This window comes from Choloepus didactylus, chromosome 6 (assembly GCF_015220235.1).
Source record: "Choloepus didactylus isolate mChoDid1 chromosome 6, mChoDid1.pri, whole genome shotgun sequence".
In the NCBI taxonomy this organism is placed as follows: Eukaryota; Metazoa; Chordata; class Mammalia; order Pilosa; family Megalonychidae; genus Choloepus; species Choloepus didactylus.
The window spans coordinates 64,728,094-64,749,990 of NC_051312.1; the positions used below are offsets into that span (position 1 = coordinate 64,728,094).

Here is a 21,897-nt window from a genome sequence, read left to right on the forward strand (position 1 = left end):
CATTTCCCTCATAGGAGGGCACTTGAAATCAACCTGGATCACTGTAGCCACTTGCCTGGCAACTTCATCTGTGCCAGTGACCTGGATTGCTTTCACATGGTGATGCATATTATAAATATAAAATCGTATCTGCTACATAGAGGACATATATTTGTATATCCTTACCCATATACGTAATAACACAACTTACACATAATATCTTGGAGTAGGTCAACATGGAAAAAGGGTTTGGAGATTGTGATCTTTGGTTCATGTGTCAACTTGGCCAGGTGATCGTGTTCAGATGTTTGGTCAAGCAAGCACTGGCTTAACCGTTACTGAAAGGACATTTGTGGCTGGTTAATAAACCAGAAGGCTAGTTTATTAAGTCATCAGTTAGTTGGCTGCAGCTGTGACTGATTACATCAATGAAGGGTGTGTCTTCCACAATGAGAGAATTCAGTCAGCTGGATTTAATCCAATCAGTTGAAGACTTTTAAAGCGAGACAGATAGAGGACCTTTACTTCTTCTTTGACTAGCCAGCGAAGTGTTTCCTGAAGAGTTCACAGGAGTTGCCAGTTTGCTGGCTGCCCTGTGGAATTTGGACTTGTGCATCCCCACAGCTGCATGAGACATTTTAATAAAATCTTATATTCATAGATATCTCTTGTTGATTCTGTTTCCCTAGAGAACCCTAACTAATACAGAGAGGTAAAAAGCCTCTTCTCCCTCCCCTGCCCTGATTCTTCTCAAGGAGCTCTTATATACCTAGTGACCGAGGCCCTTCTCAGATGGTTTTGGTGGGGCCAGTCTGGAGACAGAAATTCAGACATGTACCTAAATTCTGATGGGTCTGTATACATACATTCTCTCTCTTTCTCACACGCACATACAGACATCTGGTGAGAAAAGGAAAAATAAAATTCCTAGCCCTTGGGTGTAGGTCTCTTCCCAGAGTTAAAGTATTAGTGCCTCCTCCATCTGACAGCAGTAGTCTTGAAAAGCTGCTCCTCACTGGCAGTCTAGGGCAGAAGAAGAAGGGCTAGACAACAGGAGAGGAAGAGGAGCCAGGAGCCTTAAACATAAGGTCTTTTGACCTGTGATCAAATCAAACTATGTCATGAAGAGCAACAGGATCAATTGGGTTGGGAAAGTGAGACAGCCAGTCCATGTAGGGGCAATAGGAGTTGAGACCCTGAGCCTTCCCCTTCTTTTGTCCAGTTTCTTTTAAAGTGACAGACAACCCTGTACCTCTTTTTCTGTCCTCTCCCAGAGCTGGACCCATCCACATGGCATGGAATACTGACAGTCGCCCAAGAGACACACCCAGAGACATGGAGTGGTGGACAGGCACTCCAGAAAGTTAAGACCTGGGCAGTAGGTATGAGCTTTGTACAGCAGGGTGGCTCCTGGCCAGGGTCCATGGCTTGCGCAGTGGCCACAGTGATCAGATTACCATCAGAGATGGGGCAGTCTGGATACCCATGGGGAGACAGCGCCTATGGGAGGTAGTGACTGGGGGCATCAGCAAATGTGTACTTGAGTCTGTATGCCTCAGCAAGAAGCAGCCCAATCTCTTCAATGCCCCAGTGTATTGTAGGTAGGTTCTGTAGCAGCATGAGGAGACCCTGAAAGTCCTCTTCATCCAAGATCTCTTTCCTCCACTTGATCAAGAAGGCTGCACACACATAGAGATGGAAGTGGGAGAACCCTTCTGGTTCAGATTGGTATGTATCCCACAGGTGGATGGTGCAACAAAGGGGAAGCTCCCGCATAAGTAGATTGTTCATCCAACGAAAGGCAAACTAGGTATTTGACCTTGTACTTCCCAAAGTGGTTATGTACCTGCTCATCAATCCAGCTGACAAGCTCTTCTAGTGCCTTGACTTTCTTCTGGATCCCTGGTTGTGTAAAGATGTAGTTTTCCTGGATTCCATCCAGCAGCTTGCTTGTGCACCAAAAGCTGTTGTCTTCAATGCTTCGCAGCATATTCTGAGACAAATTGGTCATGTCAAAGTTCTCCACATTCTCTTCCACATGTTCTAAGAGGAAAACGACAAAGAATGGAGTGACCAGGTCATTAATTCCCTGGACATACCCACTGGCAGGGTGTCGAATGGCCCAAATAAATAGAATTCTTTCTAAGATCTCCTGTGCAAGTGGTTTCTGGAACCATAGAATGAGAGGACTTGCCTTGGAATGTCAATGCGAACCTGTCTGTAGGTATCCTGGTGATGCTCCTCATTTGGAGAGTCATAATACTGCTCAGTGAAGCCAAAATCCTCCTCTCGCTTCTGCCGCAGGGTCAACTCCTCTCATGTTTGCTGGAAGATAACCTGACGGGAGTCTCCAGGTTACAGGATGAACCTCGCTGGGATCCCCTGGCTAGCTACACCTCCTCAGTTCGTCTAAGTCAGTGTTGTGGCTGGAGAGAAGCTGACAGAATTTTTCTAGGTGGGTTTTCTCTTGGACAGTCATCAGTGGAGCCCCAGAAGCATTCTGGTCTGAGATCCAGGCAACAAGGGGGATGACAGGTCCGAGAGGGAGTGACTGCTGTTTGTGGAGAAGTTTCTTCAGGCATATATCACTGGAGTTTCTGGACAACTGGGCACCACTGCTAGACTTTATGACCTTGTGGTTGGCAGGAATTTCAGATGTTGTTGACTGGGACGGTTCTGGTTTCATCCTCAGCTTGCTGTGGTTTTCCAGGACCTGGGCTGTAGCTGCTAAAGCAAACTTTGAGTTCAGTGTTTGAAAAGAAGGTAAAGAAAAGTCTTCTTCCTCATTCTCAACAATGTCCCAGGCATCACTGGTATTTTGGGCAAATTCATGAAAACTGGGGGCCTTTGTATTCTTCAGAGGAACTGCATTGACTGTTGACAGTTCTTTTTTTTTTTTTATCTTCATTTTATTGAGATATATTCACATACCACGCAGTCATACAAAACAAATCGTACATTCGATTGTTCACAGTACCATTACATAGTTGTACATTCATCACCTAAATCAATCCCTGACACCTTCGTTAACACACACACAAAAATAACAAGAATAATAATTAAAGTTAAAAAGAGCAATTGAAGTAAAAAAGAACACTGGGTACCTTTGTCTGTTTGTTTGTTTGTTTCCTTCCCCTATTTTTCTACTCATCCATCCATAAACTAGACAAAGTGGAGTGTGGTCCTTATGGCTTTCCCAATCCCATTGTCACCCCTCATAAGCTACATTTTTATACAATTGTCTTCGAGATTCATGGGTTCTGGGTTGTAGTTTGATAGTTTCAGGTATCCACCACCAGCTACCCCAATTCTTTAGAACCTAAAAAGGGTTGTCTAAAGTGTGCGTAAGAGTGCCCACCAGAGTGACCTCTCGGCTCCTTTTGGAATCTCTCTGCCACTGAAGCTTATTTCATTTCCTTTCACATCCCTCTTTTGGTCAAGAAGATGTTCTCTGTCCCATGATGCCAGGTCTACATTCCTCCCTGGGAGTCATATTCCACGTTGCCAGGGAGATTCACTCCCCTGGGTGTCTGATCTCATGTAGAGGGGAGGGCAGTGATTTCACCTTTCAAGTTGGCTTAGCTAGAGAGAGAGGGCCACATCTGAGCAGCAAAGAGGCATTCGGGAGGAGGCTCTTAGGCACAGTTATAGGGAGGCCTAGCCTCTCCTTTACAGCAACCATCTTCCCAAGGGTAAAACCTATGGTAGAGGGCTCAACCCATCAAACCACCAGTCCCCTATGTCTGTGGTCATGTTAGCAACCATCGAGGTGGGGTAGGCCAATACCCCTGCATTCTCCACAGGCTCCTCAAGGGGGCACTACATATTTTTTTCCTTGTTTTTTTTTTTTAACTTTTTTTTTCTTTTTTAAATCAACTGTATGAAAAAAAAAATTAAAAAAAAAAAACAAAAAAAACACAAACATACAATAAAAGAACATTTCAAAGAGACCATAACAAGGGAGTAAGAAAAAGACAACTAACTTAAGATAACTGCTTTACTTCCAAACTTTTCCTACTTTACCCCAAGAAAGTTACCTAATATAGCAGCATTTCTGTGAACTTGTTCCTACTATATCCATCAGAAATTAACAGACCGTAGTCATTCCTGGGCATCCCCAGAACATTAAATAGCTTATCTGTTCTTCTTGGATTATTGTTCCCTCTTCCTTAATTGCTCTCTATTGCTAGTTCCCCTGCATTCTACATTATAAACCATTTGTTTTACATTTTTCAAAGTTCACATTAGTGGTAGCATATAATATTTCTCTTTTTGTGCCTGGCTTATTTCGCTCAGCATTATGTCTTCAAGGTTCATCCATGTTGTCATATGTTTCACGAGATCGTTCCTTGTTACTGCTGTGTAGTATTCCATCATGTTTATATACCACATTTTATTTATCCACTCATCTGTTGAAGGACATTTGGGTTGTTTCCATCTCTTGGCAATTGTGAATAATGCTGCTATGAACATTGGCGTGCAGATATCTGCTCGTGTCACTGCTTTCCAATCTTCCGGGTATATACTAAGAAGTGCAATCGCTGGACTGAATGGCAACTCTATATCTAGTTTTCTAAGGAACTGCCAGACTGACTTCCAGAGTGGCTGAACCATTATACAGTCTCACCAACAATGAATAAGACTTCCAATTTCTCCACATCCCCTCCAGCATTTGTAGTTTTCTGTTTGTTTAATGGCAGCCACTCTAATCGGTGTTAGATGGTATCTCATTGTGGTCTTAATTTGCATCTTTCTAATAGCTAGTGAAGCTGAACATTTTTTCACGTGTTTCTTGGCCATTTGTATTTCCTCTTCAGAGAACTGTCTTTTCATATCTTTTGCCCATTTTGTAATTGGGCTGTCTGTACTATTGTCATTGAGTTGTAGGATTTCTTCATATATGCAAGATATCAGTCTTTTGTCAGATACATGGTTTCCAAAAATTTTTTCCCATTGAGTTGGCTGCCTCTTTACCTTTTTGAGAAATTCCTTTGAGGTGCAGAAACTTCTAAGCTTGAGGAGTTCCCATTTATCTATTTTTTCTTTTGTTGCTTGTGCTTTGGGTGTAAAGTCTAGGAAGTGGCCGCCTAATACAAGGTCTTGAAGATGTTTTCCTACATTATCTTCTAGGAGTTTTATGGTACTTTCTTTTATATTGAGATCTTTCATCCATTTTGAGTTAATTTTTGTGTAGGGTGTGAGGTAGGGGTCCTCTTTCATTCTTTTGGATATGGATATCAAACTCTCCTAGCTCCATTTGTTGAAAAGACCATTATGACCCAGTTCAGTGACTTTGGGGGCCTTATCAAATATCAGTTGGCCATAGATCTGAGGGTCTATCTCCGAATTCTCAATTCAATTCCATTGATCAATATGTCTATCTTGGTGCCAGTACCATGCTGTTTTGATAACTGTGGCTTTATAATAAGCTTCAAAGTCAGGGAGTGTAAGTCCTCCCACTTCATTTTTCTTTTTTAGAGTGTCTTTAGCAATTCAAGGCATCTTCCCTTTCCAAATAAATTGATAACTAGCTTTTCCAAGTCTGCAAAGTAGGTTTTTGGAATTTTGATTGGGATTGCATTGAATCTGTAGATGAGTTTGGGTAGAATTGACATCTTAATGACATTTAGCCTTCCTATCCATGAACATGGAATATTTTTCCATCTTTTAAGGTCCCCTTCTATTTCTTTTAGTAGAGTTATGTAGTTTTCTTTGTATAGGTCTTTTACATCTTTGGTTAAGTTTATTCCTAGGTACTTGATTTTTTTAGTTGCTATTGAAAATGGTATCTTTTTCTTGAGTGTCTCTTCAGTTTGTTCATTTCTAGCATACAGAAACATTACTGACTTATGTGCATTAATCTTGTATCCCGCTACTTTGCTAAATTTGTTTATTAGCTCTAGTAGCTGTATCATCGATTTCTCAGGGTTTTCCAGATATAAGATCATATCATCTGCAAATAATGACAGTTTTACTTCTTCTTTTCCAATTTGGATGCCTTTCATTTCTTTGTCTTGCTGGATTGCCCTGGCTAGCACTTCCAGGACAATGTGGAATAACAGTGGTGACAGCGGGCATCCTTGTCTTGTTCCTGATCTTAGAGGGAAGGCTTTTAGTCTCTTACTATTGAGTACTATGCTGGATGTGGGTTTTTCATATATGCTCTTTATCATATTGAGGAAGTTTCCTTCATTTCCTACCTTTTGAAGTGTTTTTATCAAAAACGGATGTTGGATTTTGTCAAATGCTTTTTCAGCATCTATTGAGATGATCATTTGATTTTTCCCTTTTGACTTGTTAATGTGTTGTAATACATTGATTGATTTTCTTATGTTGAACCATCCTTGCATGCCTGGAATAAATCCCACTTGGTCATGGTGTATGATTTTTTTAATGTGTCTTTGGATTTGATTTGCAAGTATTTTGTTGAGGATTTTTGCATTTATATTCATTAGGGAGATTGGCCGGTAGTTTTCCTTTTTTGTAGCATCTTTGCCTGGTTTTGGTATTAGATTGATGTTAGCTTCATAAAATGAGTTAGGTAGTGTTCCATTTTCTTCAATGTTTTGAAAGAGTTTGAGTAAGATTGGTGTCAGTTCTTTCTGGAAAGTTTGGTAGAATTCCCCTGTGAAGCCATCTGGCCCTGGGCATTTATTTGTGGGAAGATTTTTGATGACTGATTGGATCTCTTTGCTTGTGATGGGTTGGTTGAGGTCTTCTGTTTCTTCTCTGGTCAGCCTAGGTTGTTCATATGTTTCCAGGAAATTGTCCATTTCCTCTGCATTATCCAGTTTGTTGCCATACAGTTGTTCCTAGTATCCTCTTATAATTTTTTTAATTTCTTCAGGATCTGCAGTTATGTCACCTTTTTCATTCATTATTTTGTTTATATGGGTCTTCTCTCTTTTTGATTTTGTCAGTGTAGCTAGGGGCTTGTCAATCTTGTTGATCTTCTCAAAGAACCAACTTTTGGTGATATTTATCCTCTCTATTGTTTTTTTGTTCTCTATGTCATTTATTTCTGCTTTAATCCTTGTTATTTCTTTTCTTGTACTTGGTTTAGGATTGGTTTGCTGTTCATTTTCTAGCTTCTTCAGTTGATCTATTAGTTCTTTGATTTTGGCTCTTTCTTCCTTTTTAATATATGTGTTTAGTGCTATAAATTTCCCCCTCAGCACTGCTTTTGCTGTATCCCATAGATTTTGGTATGTTGTGTTCTTATTTTCATTCGTCTCTCTATATTTAGCAATTTCTCTTGCTATTTCTTCGTTAACCCACTGATTGTTTCGGAGTGTGTTGTTTAACCTCCAGGTATTTGTGAATTTTCTAAGTCTCTGATGGTTATTGACTTCTAATTGTATTCCATTGTGGTCAGAGAATGTGCTTTGAATAATTTCAGTCTTTTTAAATTTATTGAGGCTTGTTTTATGTCCCAGCATATGATCTATTCTGGAGAAAGTTCCATGAGCACTAGAAAAGTATGTGGATCCTGGTGATTTGGGATGTAATGTTCTGTATATGTCTGTTAAATCTAATTCATTTATCAGATTGTTTAGGTTTTCAATTTCCTTATTGGTCTTCTGTCTGGTTGATCTATCTATAGGAGAGAGTGATGTGTTGAAGTCTCCCACAATTATTGTGGAAACATCAATTGCTTCCTTTAGTTTTGCCAGTGTTTCTCTCATGTATTTTGTGGCACCTTGATTGGGTGCATAGACATTTACGATTGTTATTTCTTCTTGTTGAATTGCCCCTTTTATTAGTATGTAGTGGCCTTCTTTGTCCCTCAAAACATCCCTGCATTCAAAGTCTGTTTTATTTGAGATTAATATTGCTACACCTGCTTTCTTTTGGCTGTAGCTTGCATGAAATATTTTTTTCCATCCTTTCACTTTCAGTTTCTTTGTGTCCCTGTGTCTAAGATGAGTCTCTTGTATGCAACATATTGATGGTTCATTTTTTTTTGATCCATTCTGCGAATCTATATCTTTTAATTGGGGAGTTTAATCCATTTACATTCAACGTTATAACCGTGAAGGCATTTCTTGAATCAGCCATCTTATCCTTTGGTTTATGTTTGTCATATTTTTCCCCTCTCTCTATTAATATCCTTTATTGTACTCATACCGAATCTCTTTAGTACTGAACCTTTCTCCAAGTCTCTCTGTCCTTTCTTTGTTTCTCTGTCTGTAGGGCTCCCTTTAGTATCTCCAGTAGGGCAGGTCTCTTGTTAGCAAATTCTCTCAGCATTTGTTTGTCTGTGAAAAATTTAAGCTCTCCCTCAAATTTGAAGGAGAGCTTTGCAGGATAAAGCATTCTTGGTTGGAAATTTTTCTCACTCAGAATTTTAAATATATCGTGCCACTGCCTTCTTGCCTCCATGGTGGCTGCTGAGTAGTCACTACTTAGTCTTATGCTGTTTCCTTTGTATGTGGTGAATTGCTTTTCTCTTGCTGCTTTCAGAACTTGCTCCTTCTCTTTTGTGTTTGACAGTGTGATCAGAATATGTCTCGGAGTGGGTTTATTTGGATTTATTCTATTTGGAGTTCGCTGCGCATTTATGATTTGTGTATTTATGTTGTTTAGAAGATTTGGGAAGTCTTCCCCAACAATTTCTTTGAATACTCTTCCTAGACCTTTACCCTTTTGTTCCCCTTCTGGAACACCAATGAGTCTTATATTCAGACGTTTCATATTATCTATCATATCCCTGAGGTCCATTTCGATTTTTTCAATTTTTTTCCCCATTCTTTCTTTTATGCTTTCATTTTCCATTCTGTCATCTTCCAGGTCACCGATTCGTTGTTCAACTTTCTCTAGTCTTGTACTATGAGTATCCAGAATCTTTTTAATTTGGTCAACAGTTTCTTTAATTTCCATAAGATCATCTATTTTTTTTATTTAGTCTTGCAATGTCTTCTTTATGCTCTTTTAGGGTCTTCTTGATATCCTTTGTATCCCATACTATGGTTTCATTGTTCATCTTTAGTTCTTTGAGTAGCTGCTCTAGGTGCTGTGTCTCTTCTGATCTTTTGATCTGGGTGCTTGGGCTTGGGTTATCCATATCGTCTGTTTTTTTCATGTGCTTTATAATTTTCTGTTGTTTTTGGCTTCTTGCATTTGTTCAACTTGGTAGGGTTCTTTTAGTATTTGTAGACCAATTGAAGTCCTTATCTCTAATTTATCAGATCTACAGGTTCGTGGAGTACACTTTCTCTAACTAACCAGTAGGTGGCGTCCACTAGCCACCTATTCTCCACAAGCCGGTTCTCCCCTGGTTTGCCTTTATGGTGAGTGGGGGAGTGAGTCTTGTGGGTTCCAATTGGTGTACCAAGCTTGCGTGTGTCGTTGGTGTTGCCTGCCCTGTATATGGGGCGTTTCTGGGCAGTCAGGGAGGGGGGATGGCTCTAACAATCAAATCTCCCTGGTGATCATGAAGTTTTAAAGCTGCTGCAATAGTCTAATCCTTCAGTTCAGTCCTGCCACAGTTTGTCTCTGCCACTGACCCACAAGTCCTTGGTATTGGCGTATGGCTCCTGAGACTTGCAAGTGGGTCCCTGTTCCAGGCCGTGCACCCCCTGTTCCTCTTTTGAAGGATGACTGTGCTATGTCACAGGTGATTGCCGTCCCCCCAGGGCAGTTCTGGGCTGCTGGGCTGTGTAGGGAGGCTCCCAGTCTGCTGAAATGATGGCTGAATGGGGCTTTGTTAATTCACACTGCTCCACCTTCCTAACTCTGGGACAATCAGCTGAGGTTGCAGGGAAGGCTAATGTCCACGCCCAGTTTTGTGGTGTGTACCTGTTATTTGAAGCACTTCCGTCACCCTGGGTTGTCTGTGGCAGCTCTGGGCTATGGGACTGGCGATGGGCAGGAGTGTTTCCTGTCCACCAGGATGATGGCTGTGAGCGGACACCCCCCTTTTCTTGGGAAGTTGTGGTGTTTAGTGAATTTTCTCAGCCACTGGATTATTGCGTTTTGTCTCAGATCTCTCTTAGTTCTGCTCTTGTCTTGACCTGCCCAAATTGCAAGTCTTTGAAGCTTTCTGTATTGGGCTTGTTAGAGTAATTGTTTTAGAAAAAGAAAAAAGGATTAAAAAAAAAAAGTGCCCTCCTCACAGATCTAATAGATTATTGAAATGCTAACAGACAAAGCAATTAGGGCCATTAAGGAAAGGTCCACAGGGCAGAGAGATCAGCTTTTCTTTGGGGTTTGCATATGAGCCTCAGGGCCTGAGCTCTGCCCTTCCCCTTTCTATGTTCACCAGAACTCAAAAAATCCTCCACTTTTGTTTTGGAGTTTTTCATGCTGTTTTTTTCTATGCCTGTCTCCTCTCTGCTGGGCTGGCTGTTCTCAGATTCTCTGGTGTATGGTCTCAGTCTATCTATGGTTGGAGTTTTGATCAGTAGAATGAGTTTCTGATAAGGACTGCCCCTGCAGTTCTCCCTTCTCCTTCCCGGAGCTGACAGCCCCTCCTCCCACGGGACTGAGCCTGGCAGGGAGGGGTGCAGGTCCCCTGGCCACAAAAACTTACAGATTTCACTGATCTCAGAAGTTCCACATTTTCATGAGTATTGTATGAAGTATGCCCAAAGTCAAATTGCTCTGTGATGTCCAGTCCACGCAGTTCCTGGCTTTCTACCTACTTTCCTGGAGGAGTAACTAAAACATACAGCTCACCAGTCCACCATCTTGCCCCACCTCCCTTGACAGTTCTTTAATGAAGTTTTTGGTGAGCTGAGGGTCCAGAGTAGGATGCTGTGCTCCATACACAGGCTGGATGCTCCCTGGCAGCTTGGCTTTCCTTTTCCGAAACTGCTTGCTGTTCTCGGTGGCCACTGCTCTGGCCCAGGGTAGGCATTGTGGGCGGGCCAGTTTGGGGACTGGATAATGCCCCCAGACCCCGCAACTGGAGGACCAACCCAGGAGGGCCAACCCAGGCCACTTCCCCGCTGCTGGTCACCTGTACCCTGCTCCTGGGGGCACCATTTTGGATGGGAATGTTTCCTTTCTTTTTTAGTTCTCTGTTTCTCCAGGAACTTACATAAATTTTCCTTATTATGCTTTGGTTTGGGACCAGAAGTACTGCCATATATTTCCAGGATTCTTCTGAGTATTAAGTTGCACAAGTGCTTATTTATGTCTCATCACTTTATATCCTAACAATGTTATGTTTCTAGTAAGTTTTTCTTTTGGTATATCGAGTATTTCTGATTTGCTATTCTCGGGTTGTCTCATTGCTTCCTTCTCAACATTTTTCGTTTTTAGATTTCATATGCATTTTGTGGCACTGATTGGTTTGGTACTGATATTGAGACTGTTGATTTTGTTCACAGCAACCCCAGAATCATCCCCTTCCAAGATTATTTAGGCACTGGTTGGAAAAATGCATTTTCAGATACTTTCCTTATTTTCCTTTATTTATCACCAGTGATTTATTTGAGTCTTGTGCATTCATGAGTAAGCAGGCTCTAAGCCAGCAATTTTCAAGTTTTCTTGGTTCACAGTGCCTTTGATGTTTAGTAATTTTTTCCCAGCCACTCAGGGCCAAAAGAAATACCTAACAGTTCACTTTATAAATAATTGGGATTGCACACTTTAATAAGTATTTATGTACTAATAACTTAGTAGCTGTTTGAAAAAAAATACAGATTAATTGAAAAGGAAAAACTCTTAATTTCACTCTTAAATGATCACAGTTACTGATGGATGTTTGTGCCTCCTGGACACTGCACAACTTTTCAAACGTTGAAATCAGATTAGACACTGCCATCCTCACTTTTCATTGCTTTTAGCTTAGTACCTACTTTTTATCACAGGAACCACTGAAAATCCAGCTTTGCAAAGATGTGATGTCCTAGAAGGGAAGGTAGTGTGATCTACTGTCAAAACTGTGAAACAACTTGAGTTCGTAGTTTGCAGAGTGATCAACAGATGTCACATATTGCTGTATTTCCCTTAAAAAGTTAAAATACCTCACGTGCTCCTATGGGTTCTCTGTGGCACCTTGGAGTGCCTTGGTTTACAGTTTAGGAACTACAGTTCTTACTTAGTACTTTGCTCATGCCTACTAGGATACCACATTTTTCTGGTGTACATAGAAGAGTTTGGAAGATAGTAGGAATTTATTAAATTTTGTTTGGTTTCCATTGTCCTTAGACAAATACTAGGTTCACAAAAGTTGGGACAAAAAAAGAACATAAACACAGTCTGTAGTTCTTGAACAAGATATATTTTAAAGTGCAATATTTTTCATAGTTGTATTTTGCCATACTTCTTGCTTTCCTCTTGAATGAATTCTAAAGACTGCAAAACATGCAAATGGGCTTTTCAGAGGCATAGTTCAAAGCCTTAATCTCCTCCCTTCTGCTTTTAAAATGAGGAATTCATTTAGGCATCCTCATGTTAGAGAGATGCCTAAAACAATTAGAGAGAAATTATGATGCAGTGGTCTTATCTTGAATGTTATTTTGCAACTTGGCTAGCTCCTATGCTTTTAAGTTTTAGTAGCTTGATAGTCTTATTTCAAGGTAAACACTGTGAGGCATGTGTAGCTTCAAATTCCTTGTTAGTTTGATTGAGTCATCTTGCTCTGACTCACCGCTGCAGACAACCAAATTGAGAATAAGTATTCAGTGGGTGGATGCAAGGGGTAAGATCTGCTTTGCCAGCATTTTACTCACTAAATATACTATTTTTAGAGTTCAGGTACTGCAATAAAAAACACAGGTAAAGTCTGGGCAGATACAAATCTTTAGAGAAAGTTTTGTACATTGCAATTCTGTTTTAAGTGGGCAGAATTTTCTTGCTTAAAAATTGGTTTCATCCTCCCTAGAGTGTTAAGTGCTAAGTCAATATTTTGCTAATTATGCAGAAGAAACACCAGATGGTTTTGGAGCATGATACTCTATGGGTGGGAGAACTGGTGACTGAAGCTGTGTTAAACTTGGTCTCTACATAATCATCATCTTTCATAGCATCATGGGCTTTTGTGACAGAGGGTCAGGCAATTAAATAACATTTTTAAGGCTAAAAAGATTCTATTAATTCTGAGGAAAGAGTTTAGGTTGCTTGTAAACTGCTTTGCTGTAAGAAGGTATCATTTAGAATAAAGGTCTTGTATTATAATCATCAAAGAAATATGTTTGTATGTATTACCCTGGAAAATAAATTTTCTTCTTTTAGTATCCTTTTTCCCTTGCCCTGAAAACCATCTCAATTGTTAGCTTATTTTTTATTCAACCAATCCAGAATCTTAACTAAGAGAATTTTTTTTGGTTTTATTATATTTGCCTTCAGTTAGTATGCAAGAAGGAATCTTTGTGACCCCCCCCTGCCCGCTTTCCTGATTAATTTATACACATTGGAAAATAGAGACTAAAAATTAATTGCTACACCAAAATTAATTGCTATGGAATGAACTCTAAATCTAAGGCAATGGTGGTACCAGTCTCCAGACTTAACAACATATAGCAACAACTTATGACAACATTTAAGTTAAGAATAACATACTCTAGATGGACTAAATCTTATTGTAAAGCAAAAGCCAGGGTGTTAATAGTCATAATTAACCATAAAATATGGGCTCTTTCTAAAATGGACTTTGGTAAGTAGATTGACACGCAGCAAAATATTCCTTTTTACCAAGTAGATTAACTAAACTGTCCTTTGCTTTTAAAGTATGCTATAAATAAAAAAAATTGAAGACTCTGTACTAAGGTATCATAAAGATTTATAAAAGGAAATAGAAAAGACAGGTTTTACTCTCAAGAGGTTACAATCTGAAGAAATGTATTTTGAAATAATTGAAGAGTTGCACTGTTCATATGGGCCAGGATCAGGTGCTCCATTAATGTATGTTGAATGGAAAAAATACACAGGATTAAAACATAATAAAATAAGGTCTTTGACTCCAACTAGTCCAGAATCATAGATATTTCCTGGGATAGAGAGGCAAGTAGATAAAGAACTATCTGTAAGTTTAAATGGGAACTCAGGAGCTTGTAGTCTTTAAAGTGCATAAACAAATGGGCGAGAACCATGCTGCAATCTGCTAACTTTTGTGAATTAACAGCTTCATTAATGTGGCAACATTTTCCTTTTTCAGATATCATTCACTTCTGTTTGTTCTGGTTTGACATGAGATTGGTAAATATTTCATACTATCCATTACTGCACACAAAATAGGGTCTGTACATAATTGAATTAATTTAAAAGACATATGAAATTAACTGCAATGAAAGGGATATTCATCAAAGTCACAGTAAAGTTAGATTCTTGTTAAAATATGTCGAGTGTTGGCCCATTCATCGAGTTGTGTTTACAGAGAAAGGAGTCAAGTTGAAATGAGTGATCTGCTTGATTCAACCCATTCTACAGCAACCATTTTATGTTTGCATAAATGGTTAAATATTCACTGTATTGCCATTGGGCACGTATGCAAGAAAGTGGGTACAATCAGCTAGAAGAAAGAATTGTTTGGTGTGGTTAAAATAAAATATAAAAATTATTAAAAATTACGAAAAGGATTATATGTTTGGTGAATCTGTCTGGGCAAAGTTATGACTTGTTCTCCTGTTACTTATATGAACTTGTTCTATAGTATTTGCTCTGGTATTCATAAGCATAAGACTAAAGTACCTCTTATCTTTGTTTTGCCTGACAGTATTTTTTGAAATATTTGAAAAGCAGTGTGTCATCTTAAAGGTGCTTCCATTATGCTGAGAATATCATACTAGCATGATAGATCTCAAAACCTCATTCTTAGATTTATTCAGTTGTACTGAGTCCAGGGAATATATTTGTAACTAATATACCAGCTGTGCATAGAATCACATATTTTAAAAATGAAACCTTGCCAGGTAACCTTTATCTTTTATTATCATTCACAAGATTAGATATTTATTATGTGTTGGGGACTGTGAGGACTTTTGTGAAACTCAATTCCAAAATATATTTATTTAATTGAGTAGGTTATATGTGAATATATGGCAAAAATTTATGAAAGTATAAAAGGTGTAGAGTAAAAAGTCTCTTACTTCTTTTCTTAAGTTCCTGAGTTTCTCAGTTGCCCTCCCTGAAAGCCACAAATATTACCCATTTCTTATGTATCCATGTAGAGATAGACTATGCAATGCTTTTTTCCCCTTAACACAAACGGTACTATATTATACATATTTCAATATATCTTGCTTTTTAAATTTCACTGTATATATTGAGGATATACCTGTCAGGACATAGAGTTTTCTGATACCTTTTGAATGACTGCATAATATTCCAGTATATGGGTATACTATAATTTATTTAACCACTCTTCATTGATGGAATTTTTTGTTATTTCTTATCTTTGGTATTGCTAACAATATTTTAATGAATATCCTTGTATAGTTTTCTTTGTGTTCATGTGTTAATATATCTGTGGGAAATATGGAATTCCTAAAAATGGAATTGTGGGTTAAATGGTATTTGCAGTAAAATTACAAACATTTTTAATAGGTATTGTCAACTTGCCTTTCATACCTGCTGTGCCAATTTGTACTCCTAACAGTAATGTTTGAGAGTGCCTGTTTCTATATACCCTGGCTCATATGGGTGAAAAATGGTATCATAATTTTAGTTTACATTTTTATCATTTTAAGTTAGATTGATTATCTTATGTTTAAACATCAGGTATTAAAAACTTGTTTTAATAGAAAATAATATGAAAATAGAAAGGGTCACAAAACAAAGATATTTTATTATAAAGTAAACAGTGTAACCACCACCCAGGTTAAGAAATAGAACATTTTCAGCACCCCCAAAGCCCATCTGTTCCTCTACCAACCTCTACCCTTTTCCTCCTCCAGAAGTAAAGCTCTCTTTTATGGTCACTACTTCCTTGCTTTTCCTTACCTCCAGATCATGCATCCCTAAACAACATAGTTTTGGTTTGCCTGTTTTCTATACATGGACTCATGCATCATATAATCTTTTGTGTCTGGATCCTTTCATTCTATATTATACTTGTGAGATTCATCCTTGTTATTGTGTTTAGCAGTAATTTGCTTGTTTTCTTTTTTGTATAGTATTCCGCTGCAAGACTATATTACAGATCATCCATTCTCCTGTTGACAGACATTTGGTATTTCCAATTTGGGGCTATTGTGGATAATGCTGCTATGAATGTTCTTGTATTCTTAGTGGAGAAGTGCATGCTTCTCTGTTGCATAAATACTTATAAATGGAATTACTGGATTGTAGGATATGTGTGTTTTCAACTATATCAGATAATGCCAAACTGTTTTACAAATCCTTCTAATGTATACTTCCACCAACAATGTATGAGAATTCCTGTTGTTACACATCTTCTCCAGTGATTGGTATTATCAGTCTTTGTAGTTTTAGCATTCTAGTGGGTATAACGTGGCATTTATTATGATTTTAGTTTGCGGTTTCCTAAATATTAATAAAGTTAAGCACATTTTTGAGTGTTTATTGGCCATTAGCAAATTCTGGGAAGTTCCTTTAAAATTTTTTTGTGCACAATTTGTTTTCATTCAGTTGCTTTTCTTTTTCTTATTGATTTATAGACACTCTTAATATAGTCTGGGTGCAAAACCTTTGTAATTTATATGTTGTCTTAGTTTGCGTTCCCACAAAAGTGGAGCTTACAGTAAAAAACTAGGATACAGATAACTTTTTGGGAGATGATCCCAAGAAGCAGAAATGAGGGAGTGCTGACAGTGGGACAGAGAAGAAAGAAAAGCAATTATTGAGGTCAGCACTTTAGGGATGAGAACTTGATTCTGCTGGGGCCTCTGAGAAGAGCACAGAATGCCTCCTTGTATGAAGGGAGTCTGGACCATTTATTCTACACTGGTTGAGAGTTTCCTCTGGGCATTTACCCCCCCAGTCTCCAAGCTGAGCTCGTGCTGGGCATGGCCTTCAGAGAATGTCCTGAAGCAGATGGTAGCAGGATGCTCAGTGAATGCTTGAGGTGCGGAACTGCCAGTATCAGTTTACTGTCTATTGCAGCTCTGGCTAAAATCAGAAGTGGGTCAAGAGGCTCTTATTTAGAGGCAGCAAAGGCATCCTCTTTGTATGTTGCAAATATCTTTTCCCACCACCTATCACTCTTTTGTGTCTTTTGATGAACACAAATGCTTTTTTTTAAAAAAATTTGTGGCAAAATATTGTAACATAAAATTTGCCATTTTAACCACTCTGAGTGTACAATACAGTGACATTACTTAAATTCATAATGTTGTATGACCATCACCACTATTTCCAAAAATTTTTATCACTCCAAGCAAAAACTCTGTGCCCATTAAACAATATCTCCCAATTCTCCACTACTGCCAGCCTCTGGCAACACTAATCTGCTATCTCTATGAATTCACCTATTCTAGATATTTCATATAAATGGAAGCACACAATATTTCTTCTTTTGTGCCTGGCTTATTTCATTCAACACGATGTTTCCAAGGTTCATCCATGTTGTAGCATGTATCAGAAATTCATGCCTTTATATGATTGAATGATATTCCATTGTATGTGCATATCACATTTTGTTTATCCATTCATCTATTGATGGGCCCTTGGTTCGTTTACACTTTTTGGCTATTGTGAATACTGCTGCTGTGAACATTAACATACAAGTATCTGTTTGAGTCCCTATTTTGAGTTCTTTTGGTTACATATCTAGGAGTGGAATTGCTGGTTCATATAGTACTTTTATGTTTACCTTTCTGAGGAACCACCAAACTGTTTTCCACAGTGACTGCACCATTTTACATCCCACCAACAATGTACAAGGCTTCCAAATTCTGTGCATCCTCTTCAACACCTGTTATTTTCTGTATTTTTAAAAACATCCATCCTTGTGGGTGTAAAGGGGTATCTCGTGATTTTATTGCATTTCTCTATTGACTAATGATGTTGAATGTCTTTTCATGTGCTTATTGGTCATTTGTATATCTTTTTTGAATTTTGCCCATTTAAAAATTGGGTTTTCTTTTTTGTTGTTGAGTTTTAGTAATCTTTTTATATTTTGGATATTGAACTCTTATCAGATACATGATTTGCAAATATTTTCTCCCATTCTGTGGATTGTCTTTCCACTCTCTTGATAGTGTCCACTGATGCCAAAAAAGTTTTAAATTTTAATATTTTAATATAGTACAGTTCATATATTTTTATGGTTGTCTGTGCTTTTGGTGTCATATTTAAGAAACTACTGCAAAATCCAAGGTCATGAAGATTTGCCTCTGTGTTTTCTTTTAAGAGTTTTATAGTTTTAGCTCTTACATTTAGATCTTATATTTGATCCATTTTGAGTTACATATGGTGTAATGTTAGAGTCCAACTTCATTCTTTTGCATATGGATATACAATTTTCCGAGAACCCTTTGTTGAAACAAAAAATTTGTTTATTGTTTGCCTCCCCCATTATAATGTAAGCTCAGTGAAGGCAGGAACTTCTCCCTGTTTTATTCATTTCTATATGCACATCACTAAGTACTTAAGCATTCAAAATATTTGCTAAAATAAGGAATCTATAAATTGTAAATTGTGCTCCATATCCCTCTTTTTAGAGATTTCCAAAGACATTAACATATAAAGAGATTCTACAGAAGCAAATTCTGTTTAACTTTGCAGTTCCTAACTGCACGTCATTTTAGAAACTTATTGAGGCATTAACACCTATTAATGTCTCAGGAAATGAGTACTCTATAGGACGCTCTTTGTAAAACACTGATCTAGAGGATAAGATTATTATTATTTTCTTTACATGCAATTTTATTTTAATATACAATCCTTCAAAGTGTACAATCAGTTGTTCATAGTTGTGCATTGATCGCTGCAATCAATCTTTGAACATTTTCATTACTCTAAAAAATAAAACAAAAATTAGAATAAAAAAGAAAATCCGAAACATTCCATTCCCCTCCTCCCCCCATAATTCATTTACTTTTTTTCACACTCATTCATTGTTTTTTTAACCTTATCAAAAAATTAAAAAAACAATAAAAAACATTTCAAACAAAACCAAAACAAAGGAATAAGAAAAAACAAATAACCTAAAATAACTACATTGCTTCCAACATGTTCCTATCCTACCTGAGAAAATAGACTATAACTCAAAGAAGTAATAAGAAAAACAAATAACCTAAAATAACTACATTTCTGTGAACTTGTTCCTGCCATACCCCCCAGAAATTAACAAACCATAGTCGTTCTTGAGCTTTCCCATAACATTAAGTTTACCCCCCATAACTTATCTGTTCTTAATAGATTATCCTTTCCCCTTCACTATTTGCTGTCTATTGCTGGGTCCTCTACATTCTACAATATAAACCATTTGTTTTACATTTTTCACAGTGTTCACATTAGTGGTAACATACAATATTTCTCTTTTTGTGCCTGGCTTATTTCCCTCAGCATTATGTCTTCAAGGTTCATCCATGTTGTCATGTGTTTCATGACATCGTTCCTTCTTAATGCCGTGTAGTAGTCCACTGTGTGTATATAACACATTTCGTTTATCCACTCATCTGTCAAAGGACATTTGGGTTGTTTCCATCTCTTGGCAATTGTGAATAATGCTGCTATGAACATTGGAGTGCAGATATCTGCAGATATCTGTTTGTGTCACTGCTTTCAGATCTTCCGGGTATATACTGAGAAGTGGAATTGTTGGATCAAAGGGTAACTCTATATCTAGTTTTCTAAGGAACTGCCAGACTGACTTCCAGAGTGGCTGAACCATTATACAGTCCCACCAACAATGAATAAGAGTTCCAATGTCTCCACATCCTCTCCAGCATTTGTAATTTCCTGTTTGTTTAATGGCAGTCAGTCTAATTGGTGTGAGATGATATCTCATTTTGGTCTTAATTTGCATCTCCTTAATAGCTAGTGAAGCTGAACATTTTTTCATGTGTGTTTTGGCTATTTGTATTTTAGGGGATAAGATTATTGAAGGAGTTTTCCTAGTGGGTCATAGGTTAGAAGGTCATTTAGAGGATCTCCAGTTGGGGGAGTCCAGGAGTCCACCAAATCAGGGTTCAGCAAACTATGGCCAATGGGCTAAATCTGGCCCATCAACTGTTTTCATAAAGTGTTATTGTAACAGTCACATCTATTCATTTATGTATTGTCTGTGTCTGCTTGCTTTGTGATAGCGGAGTTGAATAGTTGTGACAGAGACCCTCAAAGCTTAAATTATTTACTGTCTGGCCTTAAATAGGAAACATTTGTCAATCCTTGCTAATAATTTCCAAAAAATTGTTGAGTGCTTCCTTTGTGGGCTCAACATGTTGCTTGATATTTTATTTAGATCACCTTACTTAATCATCCTGAAAATCTTTTCAGGTAGGTGAAGTGATTAATTTTATTTTATAGATAAGGAAACTGAGATCCAGAGAAATTAAATTGCCCAGGGTCACACATCTAATAATTGACAGAACCAGGATTTGAATCTAGATCTACCTCTGTAGCCTTTGCTCTTTCTCAGTTTACTAGACTACTTCCTGGTTCCTGTGGTTCTAATGGAAAGTGGAGTAATGGAATAAATAGTCAAGAAGGTTAAAAAACTCATGCTATGCTTGCTTTGTGATTGTTACTATATGAGGTTAGCTATGTAAGTACAGCTGGTTTTTAAAATTTTAGGATTCTGTGTGCTTACAATTAGTTGAACATAGCAGTAGTAAATATCACAATATTTAAAAATATTTATTCACAGAATAACATGTAAATAAGTAACTTCCTAGATATAATTTTGTATTTTCACACATCTTTATTTTGAATTGATTCTGATACCCATATCTCCATTTGTATTTTAAAAACCATTCTTCAATCTTATTAGTTTTGTACAGAGTCTGCCCTAATAGAAAGGAGAGCATGAGTAAGTATTTTTCTCATGCCCATAATAACAATACTATCATTTATTAAGTATCTATTATGTGTCAGGGGGTTCTACTAATTGCTTTAAATATAATATTTCATTTAATCTTGGCAACAAATCTGTGAGGCAGAATAGTATTATTGTTTGCATTTTATATATGATGAAATCGAAGTTACTTATCAAGGAAAAAGTAATTAATCTCTCTTATTCCATGCCTTCAGAGGATTAATACTGATTTTAAGTAAATTAGGTAATTTTATTGGCTAAATTAAAACTCTGTTAAACAGATACAGAACTAACATTACTAATTAAGGAGATTTGCTTGCATGTTAATTGCAGTTCAGAAAAAACTCTCTACTTTGACTGTTGGTCAAGACTGACATTTCCAAATGTGACCTCGGCATAAAATAGTAGAATTGGTTCTATTTGCATATATTTTTTCTTAATTTTTTTTTTTTTACAATTGAAAATGTTCAGCATTATGGAAATTTATAAAAATGCAAAACATGGAAAGAGAAGAATTTACTCATAATTCCAGTAGCGTCCATAACAGTTCCTCCAAATGTTTTTCTTCAGCATAGGCTTTAATTTTTTAGAGTACGAAAATATAATTTTTACTCTTTTTTTTGCTTCACATGATGACAGGATAATTTTCCTATGCTGTTACCTCATATTCTAAATAAAATTTTTTATAACTGCTTAGTGTTATGCCTTGTGAATAGGCCATATTTTATGTAAACGTTCCCTTATTTTTGGATGCTGGTTGCTTCACATTGTTGTTTTATTGTTATTTTTACTATTGCCATTTTATTTCCCTCCTTCTCTCCCTTTTGCATTTTAAATAATAAAAGTAATCATTCTTTGGGCAGAAATTCAAATATGGAAAGGTGTGAAGTGAAACGTAAAATATCTTCTTCCTGCTATGAAGAGTTTCTTGGATATCCTTCCAGAATTTTTCTGTATATATATATACGCATATTTATATCTATCCTTATTGTACATAAATGGGATACACAATCTACTTTTTTAAAAAACTC

The 21,897-nt window shown here is 37.5% G+C and overlaps 1 protein-coding gene and 1 pseudogene across 1 annotated transcript in view; one reads left to right on the forward strand and one right to left on the reverse strand.

The window, feature by feature from the left end:
* The window catches only part of SOX6 (SRY-box transcription factor 6), a 652,380-nt gene that overhangs the window by 90,257 nt on the left and 540,226 nt on the right, over positions 1–21,897 (forward strand). The gene's annotated exons all lie outside the window — the stretch shown is intronic.
* On the reverse strand, positions 1,480–12,041 carry LOC119536960 (annotated as a pseudogene).